The sequence below is a fragment of the Pollicipes pollicipes genome, unplaced genomic scaffold, assembly GCF_011947565.3.
Source record: "Pollicipes pollicipes isolate AB1234 unplaced genomic scaffold, Ppol_2.1 Scaffold_7261;HRSCAF=8764_pilon_pilon_pilon, whole genome shotgun sequence".
NCBI classification, from domain to species: Eukaryota; Metazoa; Arthropoda; class Thecostraca; order Pollicipedomorpha; family Pollicipedidae; genus Pollicipes; species Pollicipes pollicipes.
In genome coordinates, this window is record NW_023597054.1 from 8854931 (window position 1) to 8866129 (window position 11199).

Consider the following 11199-nt stretch of genomic DNA (forward strand, 5'->3'; position numbering starts at 1 on the left):
CAAATTTAATTGTGCACATATTTAGAAACGCGTGAAGGAATCCCCCTTCCCTGTAACGGCCGCAGAGTCCCTCCCTCTTTGGCCCGTTGCAAAGAACGCATCCCAGAGAGACGACGGTGCCGATTGGTCCGAACAGCCGAACTCCACGGCTTACACTGGGTTCGCGCTGGAATGACACGAGCTTTTCGATTGCGCACGCGCACTGTCCATCTATAGCACCTGAAACACTTGATACAGAATTTCCTTTTCGCTCGGCGGCCGGTCTCGGTCAGGTCTCGGCATGCTCTGTCTGTGCGGCCAACAGCACACCGGCCGCCTAGCGTGAGTGGTTCGAATCAGCTGGACCTGGCGCGTGGCGTGCGCAGCCGGGCCCGCGCCTCACACGAGCGACGGCGCCCGCCTACGATTCCGACCGCCCGCAGAACGCCAACCGCAGGCCGGCTGCGCGAGCGCCGCGTCGCGGCGCGCGAAGATGCTTGCATTTCTGTCTACTGCTGTGTTAAGCACTTGCCAACCAGAGGTGATTTTCGTGACTTGCTCAAAGTTTTTTTTAATCGGTTGCTGCCAAACGCATAAATAATTGACGGGGTTTGGCGCACTTTTTTCTTGATACGATGAACGTGTATCGACCGTACAGTGGTTTTCATACCTTTTCCCATGTAAGTCGTGAAAAAGGGAGTGGCAGCTGTTGTACGTCAACGGACTAACCGAAGACTGACATCCATCGCATAGATTTGAAATTTGTCACTCTGTCATTTTGTTATTTTTATCCGGGATAAGTCTTTTACCCGGTGCAGCTTTCCCTGCCGCTCAGCCGGCTCATCCGGGTTTTTGTCAAATTCACGTGGCCTGAGAGTCTGACCAGGCCTTTCAGCCACAAAGACCAGTCACACACGACTTTCCGCGCTTCCTTCGTGGATGTTGGTGGTGAATTTAAACTTTTGCTTGCCGCTAGCACTGTAGGAGAATGGAAGGTCGCGGTCCTGTGATACTACTGGGATATGATGCAACGCACCCCAGTCTCCCTTATGGACGCTGCTTATCTGGCTTTCAAGTGTTTATATTGAGCTTGAAGCGAGGCTGGCACCGTCGGTTTTTTGCGAATGGCCTTTATTTCAGTCAGACGCCACCAGCAACGCACAGCCGGCTCCCTCGGCGGCATGGGCCTGAGGGCCCGTTTCTCGAGCAGGGGCAAAGTAGCAACCAACTTTTCACATTGCTCACGGTCCCACAGCACCAACAGGGGCCCTGTGTTGTCAAGAGGCCCCGAGTCGGCCATATGCAATGTTCAAAGGTGCTCGAAGAGCCTGGAGGGCTCATACGTTCCGACGATCAAGGGCCCGATTGGAGGGTGTAAGGGCATAAAGGGCTGGTCGGTATCCTATTCAACGGCCCAGACCTGCGAAGACAGATCCTCAAATAACGGTCAGAGGACGCCGATCGGGGACGTCCTGAGCTGATATGGGCCTATATGTCGGTCAGGTACCACAGTACCACATAGTAGATTCCGTGTCGGTATGGACCTGAGGACTCACTTCCCAATCACCTATAAAGCCGGGGCCTGTGATTTACACTGGTCGTGGATCTTGTATCTGCCAGGGTCCACAGCGCCTTACAGAAGGCCCTGTGCTTGCAAAGGCCCCGAGCCGACCAAGGGAAGTGTTTGGTGAGGCCCGAAGACGGGCGCGGGCGGCCCACCGGAACCGACTTTCAAAGGCCCGGTTGGAGGGCATAAGGACCGGCTGTATTTCACAAAAATAATCGCGGTCCTTACGGTCGTGACCTGAAATATCAGTCAGAGGCTCTCTTGCACCGTTTGAGGAACCCCTGAGACAATGCGGGCGTCTAAGTCGGTCAGAGGCCACAAATGCCGAACAGTCGACTACATGTCCGTCTGAGCCCTTTGGACCCATTTCCCAAGCGGAAACGAGACCGGGATCCGCGATTTGCAATGTTCAGGGTCCCTGACATAATGAGGGGTTCCTGTGTCGGTTAGGGGCAACAGCGTCGAACAGGGGTCTTGTGGCGGCAAGTGACGCCGAGTCGGAGCGGTGTTTGAGGGGGCCCGAAGAGGAGCCGAAGGGTCTCTCGAGACCAAAGATTAAGGGCCCAATGGGATGGCTGAAGGGTCCAAAAGGCTAGCTGCAGGCACATTAAGGACCTCTGCCCACAGCGCCGTGATATCAAATGCCAGTAATATGATCACTTGCACCGATAGGGACCTCCCCCCGAGGCAGACCGTTCCTCTATTTCGGCTAGAGATCACGAACAACGAACACTCAGCTCCCTGCTGGTCTAAGCTCTGGGGGTCCATTCCCTAAGCAGGGACGAGGCCAGGCCCACGATTTACATCCGTCGGGCTCCTGTATCATTCAGGGACCCATAGTGCCTAACAGCGCATTCTGCGCCAACTAGGGGCCCAGAATCGGTCAGGGGAAGATTCATTCAACAGCGACGGGGATGGTAGCGCGAATGGTAGAGGGCCTCTTGCGTTAGCCGGGGCTGACAATTGAAGAAAACAAGGATTTATGATGAGTGCTCACACTGAGATAAAAGGAGAGTCCTGTGCCAGTCAGGGTCCCCCACTCCCGAACGGTGGGCCCTCCGATCCCTTTTCAGCATGGGCCCGTTAAGTCAAACGGTAGTCTATGTGCCAATGATTTGACCAACTGCGGTGAGCAGGGATGTTGCTGCGTTACTGACGGCTCATGCCTCGATCCGGGGTCGACTGCGCGGGTAAGAAGGCCTCCTGCGCCAGGGAGCGGACCAATGTGACATGATGTATCCCTCTAAGGGCTTTCGGATCGGCCAGGGAATGTCGCCCCGTGTAGCCAGAATGACGCCCGGAAAGCACACCGTGGTGGGACAGAATGGCCCTTCAGCTTCTGACCGGGAACAACAATTTGCCCCGAAGTTTTGTTCTCAAGCTGGCCCCTTTAGCGGAAAGAAGGGGCATCATTAGTGTTGAATGGAGTAAGTCGAAATGAGTTCCAAACGCACAAGCCCACCCTATGTTTCCCTGAGAATGTCCATTACTTTGCAGAATCGACTAGTGAAACAAATGTTGTCAATTTGTTTGACCCTGTGCACCGGGCGCTGACAGTGTAGTGATTAATGCGCGTGCGTAAACCACTTCGCATCTGAGAAACCATAGGTATAGAGTCCGATTCCCCGCGGTGCCCGTCCTTCCCCCCAGGGTCAGAGGCTCGCGGCGCCATATAGCACCAGCAGCTGAGTACGTCTTAAACCCCCAATGGCGCGGCCGTAATCTCGGGGAGCGCGGATAGCGATGGCTTGGGTTACAGTTTTCGTGAAACCGAATGGCGTTGGTCGTGGTGAGTAACGCCGGGAGGTTGGCACCGAGTGCGCAACCATGACCATAGTAAAATAATGTTTCTGAATGTTTTTCATAATTTAGTGGTCCAGTTCAAAGATTACACCGAGCGAATCTTTTTTCACAACTTTTAGGGTGTCCTCTGGGCAGATTGACAGTTACAGCAACACGACAGATAGAAATTTCCCCTTTCCTCTTCCAGTTCCACAACCAGATTCCAACACCACTTCGCGGCGCTGTAAAGACGTTGTCATTAATATAAAAACCGCACAGGTGAAACATAAGCCCGGAAAATCTATAAATGCACGATTTGACATCTAAAAGCGTTCAAAGGTACTTATTTCAGATGCGTCACTATTTTCGTCCACCTGTTGGTCATAGTCTGGTATAAACCGCGTGGCCGAGGCCTCTAGGCCTTAAGAGACTGCAACGCCAGGCGCCGAGTTTTTGTTGTCAAGATATACGAGCGCGCCTGCTCATATGTACGTTACATAATTCGTAGCTTTAACCAATTCTGATTGAATGTGAAATATATCCAGACAAACATGGCCTGGCCACGGTAATACCAATTGTTGACCCATTTTTATCTCAAATCTGCAGTTGCGGATTTCTTGCTATTTCTGTACAACCCAGATAAAGATTCTGACAAAGTTTCTGAGTTCTATCGGTTGGAAACGAGTCCACTGGACCACTGTAACATGATGCGATGTGTTTCATCCCGTCATTTAATTCGTAATTTTGCCAGTTTATTTACTACAAAGATAAGACAAAATCGATATCGTGCCAGCGTCTGTCTTATTCTTCGGTTATAGAAGATGTGAATAATATATGTCTAGATATATATATATATATATATATATATATATATATATATATATATATATATACACATATATGACAACATGTCCTCAATAGCAAATGGATCACATGCGGCGATTTTTTTTTTTTGGGGGGGGGGCTTTTTGCTATCAAGGGATCCTTTGTCAACCCTGTGCCCCCCTTGCCAAGGCGCTGGCTGCTCCCCTGGACTCTCTGAAACATATTGGGGCGGCTGAACATCCCAGTCCTAGCAGGTCTGACAAACGCCGGGGTAAGCGGGTGTAAGCGATTGCTCAGTGGTAGGTAACTCACTTTGATTGTGATTGGCTGGTCAAGTAGCAATGCGATCTGGTGACACCACATAAACGGGTGATAAGTTCTTTCTCCGCCGATAAAAACTTCATCTGAGCTTTGAGTAAATTGCGACCAAGGTAAGCACCAGGCGGCAGGTGGGCTCCGTTCATTCTTTCGTGCAGGGGCTGCGGCTTCCCATTCTTCTATAACTCTTGCGACAGCTCAAGGTTTCAATTCACCACAGCCATCCGCGAAGGAAACGCGCAATGTCGTGCGAGACCGGTCTTTGTGGCTGAAAGGCCTGATCACACTCTTCGGTCCTGGTGAGCTTGGTATAGGCTCGAATAAGCCATCTGAGCGGCAGCAAAAGCTCCGCCGGGTGAAACAAATATCCGGGATGAAAATGACAAAAGCATAGAAACTGCTTGACTCGTCTCAAATTTGAGTGTCGCAAGGTTCTTGCGCTGCTCCAAACTTTCCTGACTCTGGGGTAACAATCTCCATATGTTTTCAGAGCAAAGGAACGAAGGAAACTTGTTTTCAGGTAGAACAAACGTCAGTTTGTGATCGTTGCAGAACTTTTTTCTTTAGTTGGAATGGACATACGCATTGGTCGGTGGATGCGAAAATATTACCTACGTAAACTAAACAAGCATCCTCCTACATATGCGATTAGGCGATCGGAAGTGCTCTATTTAGCCCCGCATCAGCGCTAACGAGACCACATGGGATCTTCCCGATGCAAAAATTGACTACCATAGATAAGCAACAGGTTTTGTCTCTTTCGTTCATGACATCAAGCGGAAACTATGCATATGCAAATTATGCTAGCTGAAGAAGCAGGAAGACCAGTCCACGGAGTTGTGCTAAGCATCTTTTCCTGGGAGTACTAAGGTTGCGGCATGTGATGCGTTGAGGAACGGCACCTCCATTTAATGTGTTGTCGCGCTGTGCATCCTGGCTATGGAACACACAGTGAGCAACTGGCCGACTGGACAACGTTCTGGATGATGCCAATACAGACGTGAATTCTCGCCGGGCTTCTTGAATGTGCGTGATGTCTCCAACGGCATAAGCAGCTCAAGTGTCAGCGGGCATAACTGAGCTATGACGTGCACTGGATGTCCAACTGGCGTCGCACACGTCCATCGACTCGGGCATGGGTCCATTATCACACCCAGCGTGGTACATCGTGAACCGGTAAGATCTGGTTCGGGCTTGATATATTTTTTTTCGTAAAAAGAACTCAACCAGCTGTTCACACCAAACGATCGAGACTTTGTTGATACAACTGACTGATCAGAAAAGATTAGTTGGTTGGAGATTAACTGGACTGGTATACTGATACCTTTCCTGCTTCGCTTGGGGAGTGAATGGCGTTTCTGTCCGTCAAAGTACGTCTTTCGAGCATTCAATGTTGGCTGTCGAGAATGAGGCCTGCGTCTCGGATCAAAACGCACCGGAGCTCAGCTTACATTTGGTGATAAACACTGGTCGTATAACGTTCGGGCCGCGAGCGCGGATGGGCAACGTATGGCGATTATATAGCCGGATATGCGTACCCTGAGTACCAACACTTTTGGGACTGGTGGGGCGAGCTAAAACAAAGCTGGTCAACAGCAGACATATGTGGGATAGGGTCTGACGATCCGGTATCACAGAGCGTCACAGCTGGTGTCCCAGACACGGTTCTTGGTAGCCAATGGGGGTCAACTTCCCTTACGTTACAGGCGTCACTCTGCCGCTAACCGCTACCAGACACACGCGGACACGCACACGCTCACATCTGCGGCGTGACGACTCATTCGGGGGAGGCAAGCTGGCCGAAATGCCCGACGGTGGCCGAGACGGGAAACCGAGCGGCGTCGCGGTCCCGGGAAGAGCGACAGGCACACGGAGCGTCAAAGCGCTCGTGGCCTGATTCGAGGCAGTCGAGACGCGCGAATAAGACGGTACTGACCACGCAGTCCACTGGTCCAAAGGGGAGTGACCGCGCGCTGGTGTAGTAGGGGCGTCCTTGGTGTTCAAGGTCACCATCTGGCGCACGCTCTGCTCGACAGATGACGGCAGGGCAGCAGCAGTTTACATTGACGCAACCCGATCAGTCGCAGCTGTAGCCATGTACGGGACTGGATGGTTATAGTGATAGGCGGAAGCACTGCGCGTCTGTCAATTGTCCGTCTGCGCCGTCTGTCAATGTATAGAAGGTGTTTCGGGGGTGGGAACAGGGGGCCATCAAAAAGTCCAGGATCGAATCGTCCAGTGTTCATATCGTCCAGGATCGCAGCATCCAGTGTTCATAAAGTCCAGAAAATGTCCTGTTCCGTGCCCACTGGGGGCGTTCACAAGGTCCAGGGATGCACAGTCCAGAGTCGCAAAGTCCAGAGTCATAAAGTCCAGTGTTCAAAACGTCCAGTATCCATGACAACCAGGCTAGGTTAGATTCCTGCCTCTAGATAACACTACAGAAGCATCTTTGAGTCCTGCCGCTATTCCCCTCTTTTGACAACAGATGGTACAGTCAACCTGGCATTCCACTGATGGTCATGTGATGCATACAATCAAGCATGGTTGCTGTGAATAACCTAAGCACTTGGCGGCCGTGTCCGGCCTGGGCGCGGCCGCGCCCCGGGGCTCACCGGCTGACTGGGCGCAGACGAGCCGAGTAGCGGCGCGGCTGGAGGCATGGCGGCCGGCGCGGGTTCGGCGGGGACCGCTGCGCCTGCGGGATAAGCGGGCTCTCCCTCCCCACCGCTGCCGCCGGGACCCCAAATGCCGGGGTACACTCGGTTGCTCAGGGCCCTTCATATTGGTATCGGGTTTTTATATCGGATTCTTTCCATTTGCTTGGAGTACCCCGTGCTGTTGCTGGGGCTCCATATAAGGTGACGCTCCGAGGCGCTCGATGCTCAGAGGCCCTCTTCATTGACGTAGGCTCTTTCCCTTTTTAAGCTTATTTGCTGAGGATCATTCACTTGTCAGAGCACACTCAGTTAACCTACCCGGGCGCTCTTAATTACACAGGGGTGTTGATTCATGTACACTGATCTTCGGTTATTGCCCTTTGTTCAGGGATCCTGTACTCCGACGGGTTTCTATAGGTTAGCCTGCCGGGGTGCTCCCGATCGTTCAAGGGTTCCATCATATTGGTGTGAGGTTCTTCTCGTTTGTTATGAAGACCCTTCACTGTTCACTGGAGCCTCTTTATTGGTCTGCCACGACAATTTCGATTGCTCAGGTGCCATCCTTATAAGTCACGGGTTTTTCCATATTATAGGAGGGCCTACGCCATTGACGGGGACCTAAATCTTAATAGTTTTTATTGGGGCTTTACTTTTTGCCGACTGATGACAGAATCTAAGGCTATGGCGATTACGCCGATGAATCCGTTATTGTCAACGAGGAACACAATTTGACACGCCGCCGACGTCGTGCATCTTATTTCCATTGTTTATTGAATTTGTGACAATTATTATACGTGTACGTTACGTTTTAATATTTTTTTAAAGAATAGGATATTCTGTATTCACTTGCAACAGACAAGGCAAAAACTCTGTATTAGTCCTCAGCCATCAGCTGATCTCATCAACTATCCCGCTAACCGTGTATAAGCTAGGAATCAAGCTGGTGGTTCATTTTGATGGTATTTAGCAGCCAATTAAAGTGTATGCTACCATGTTTTCTTCGAAATACTTGGCTTTAAAATGACAGAATCCACCATCATCCGACGAAGATGAACAGGCTCCATGTATCTGCATACAAAGCACGGCTAGTCTTCTAGGACTGTGCGCAGTAAGCTAGGTTCCCTTATGCGAACTACATCCATAAGAATATTAAAACTTAATGGCCTGAATACGAGGACTTTTGATGGATACAATCCCGAAATCTAAGGAGATCACAAAGTAAGAGAACTTTTCCAGTTCTCTAGCATCTTCGAAGTGTACATGTGTGGGCATTTAGTTACCGTGAAGTTTTCTGCTTCCGATCACTCCAATATGGTGTCGTGTTAGTTCTGGCCCGTGCTTTTGACCGAATCGCACATTGCGTTCAATAATGATGCATACATATATACGTTTATATATATATATATATATATATATATATATATATATATATATATATATATATATATATATATATATCTCTCTCTCTCTCTCTCTCTCTCTCTCTCTCTCTCTTCCTCTCTCTCTCTCTCTCTCTCTCTCTCTCTCTCTCTCTCTCTCTCTCTCTTTCTCTCTCTCTCTCTCTCTATCTATCTATCTATCTATCTATCTATCTATCTATCTATCTATCTATCTATCTATCAATCTATCTATCTATCTATATGTATACATGTTTTATCCATGGTGCTCACAGAACTTGCACGGTATATCACTGGTGACTGACTCTTCTATATATCTGGCTCTTCACTTCATGTCGGCACCCTAAACATTTTAAGTAAGAGCATAAAACACGAGCCTGCTAACCGATAATAAACTTTTCACTGGACAGCACTCACCGCCGTTTTGACTTGGCAACAACAAACAATTCTTCAGGCGTGCAGAATCTATCATTAGCACTACACACTGTGAATAACACAATCAACACAGCAAATCACAACACTATGCCAACCACCCAATATCCGCGCCATTCATCAGTGTCTTGTTCCTTGTCTAAGTGATTTACTTGTGATGCTGCTCCAAAGAGATAATTCAGTAGTTCGATACGTTTCTTTGTTTAGAAGTCGTCTGTGGTCATGTAAGAGAAATGCGTTCAAAATGTTGAGTTTTATTGTTTTGCGTGTAGGTGATAAAATTGCAGTGTTTTGTGTAAGCGCTCGGCGCGCGAGGAGAGTATTGTGGTCGGGCTGTGCGTGATTCCTTGGTGCCCCCTCCGTGAGGTGCTGTGTGAGACATCGGAGCAAAAATGTTGTGATTACACCATTATAGTATACGGAACCTTGAAGCAACACCCGGCAGCGGTCAAGAGACGGATGGAAATGACCACGCATCGAAATCGGTACTTTGGTTCATGAAGCATCCAACACTTCATGAAGTCAATAGGCATGCATGTAAAAGGTGTTCCCCTGCCGGATGTTTTACTAGTGGAGTTTTTAGATTGGTGGTCGGGACGGATTACGGGAAGAAGCAATGGGAAGGCGCAATGGCGCAATCCCTCTTGCTCGTAATGCCGCAGCTGCTGAACCCGTTCAGAGAATCAACTGGTCAGTCAACTAAATTGCATTCATAAAACGTTCTGGTCAGCAGCTGAAGGCATTATGTCCCATCCTGGGGCTCACAGCGGCTTTTAGTCTGGTGATAGCTCACAGGACCGTACGGAAACCCTCAGAATGATGCATCATGACCAGTCCCCTCCTCGATGCGGCTGGCCCTCTGAGACATCCAGCAACGGATCGGCGCAAGGGTCTTCGCTGATGCAGACAGACTCTTTACTGGCGTAGGAAGTCCAATAATAAGCATCGAGACACTTGTTTGCCTTATCGGTCCCTGGTTGAAATGGTGCAGAGTCACACAGTCACACGGGTCTCCGATCAGTGATAGAGCTACTCTTACATTTTAGGGTTCGGCCTTCGGGCTGTGATCCCTCCATACGACCTCTGCCATGCCCTTCGGACCCTTTAATCGGGTTCTTGGTCTTCGGCCCCAAGGGACCAAAAAAGGACATTCGAAACCCATGGGACCCTTGGAGCCTAAGGGGAAGGTGGGGGAGTCGTGCTTAATTCGGTTCTCCGCGAAAATAAAGCTTTAGGGGCCATTTTAAGTGCCCCTGAAATCTCGCATCGCCTTGAAATGAATGTTTGGGCCGAGTGAAGTGTTCCAATTTACATGGGAGGCTCATAAAAATAAGTGTTATGATGCCCGCCATAAAGGGTCTTGCTGCCTTTTCACCGAAGGAGCCGAACCAGGATTTCGACAGTGTAAGGCCAGGCAATTGTGGTGCCCTTGTATTTCGGTGCCCCTTGAAACGGAAGTTTTGGACCAACTTCAACTGTTCTTTCAGTTGACCACATTCATTTGGTGTCTCAAGGAAATAAATGCAATGGTGGTCCGAAAGAAATTCGTCGCTTGGCCGAATGGGCCGATGCAGGATTTCGTTAATGGAGAGGCACGGGCGTTGTGATGACGCATCGCAAAGCCCCAGTGACAACGGAAGCTGTTGGTGCCTGCTTCCTTGAACGAGGTGCCCCTTCCCCGACCGGTCCGATTCAGAAGTTTTCCAAAGTGACAGGCACACCGATTGTAATGCCGCTGGATTTTGGTGCCCTTTTAAATTATGGTTTTGGGCTTTGTAAATGGCCCGTTTTGATTTAGTACCCCTTGGCAAACAAGATGATGTCGTCCCACAGGGACGGTTTTTGAGCCTCCTTGCCCATGGGTCCAATCCAGGATTTTATCAGGGCGGAAAGCTCAACATAGTTATGCCCCTGGAATTAATGGCTCTTTCAGAATCAGGGTTAGCGCCCTTTCTGGTACTCTCTGAAATTGGTGCTTCTTGAAATTAAAGGTTATGTTGCCCCGAAATGAAATATTTGGTGCCCCCTCACCGCATCGGCTGACGCAGGGTTTCGTCGAGGCCACGGCAAGAACGTCGTGGTGCACCCTGCAATTTGGTGTCTCATAAAAATATAGGTTATGTGCTTCCCAAATGAAGGTATTGTTGGCCCTTTGCGATGAGATTTGGTGCCTCTTCAGCTCGTCCAAACCTCTATGTGCCCAAGGGGGAGAGGAATGACCCCGTGGCTCCTCTCCCTC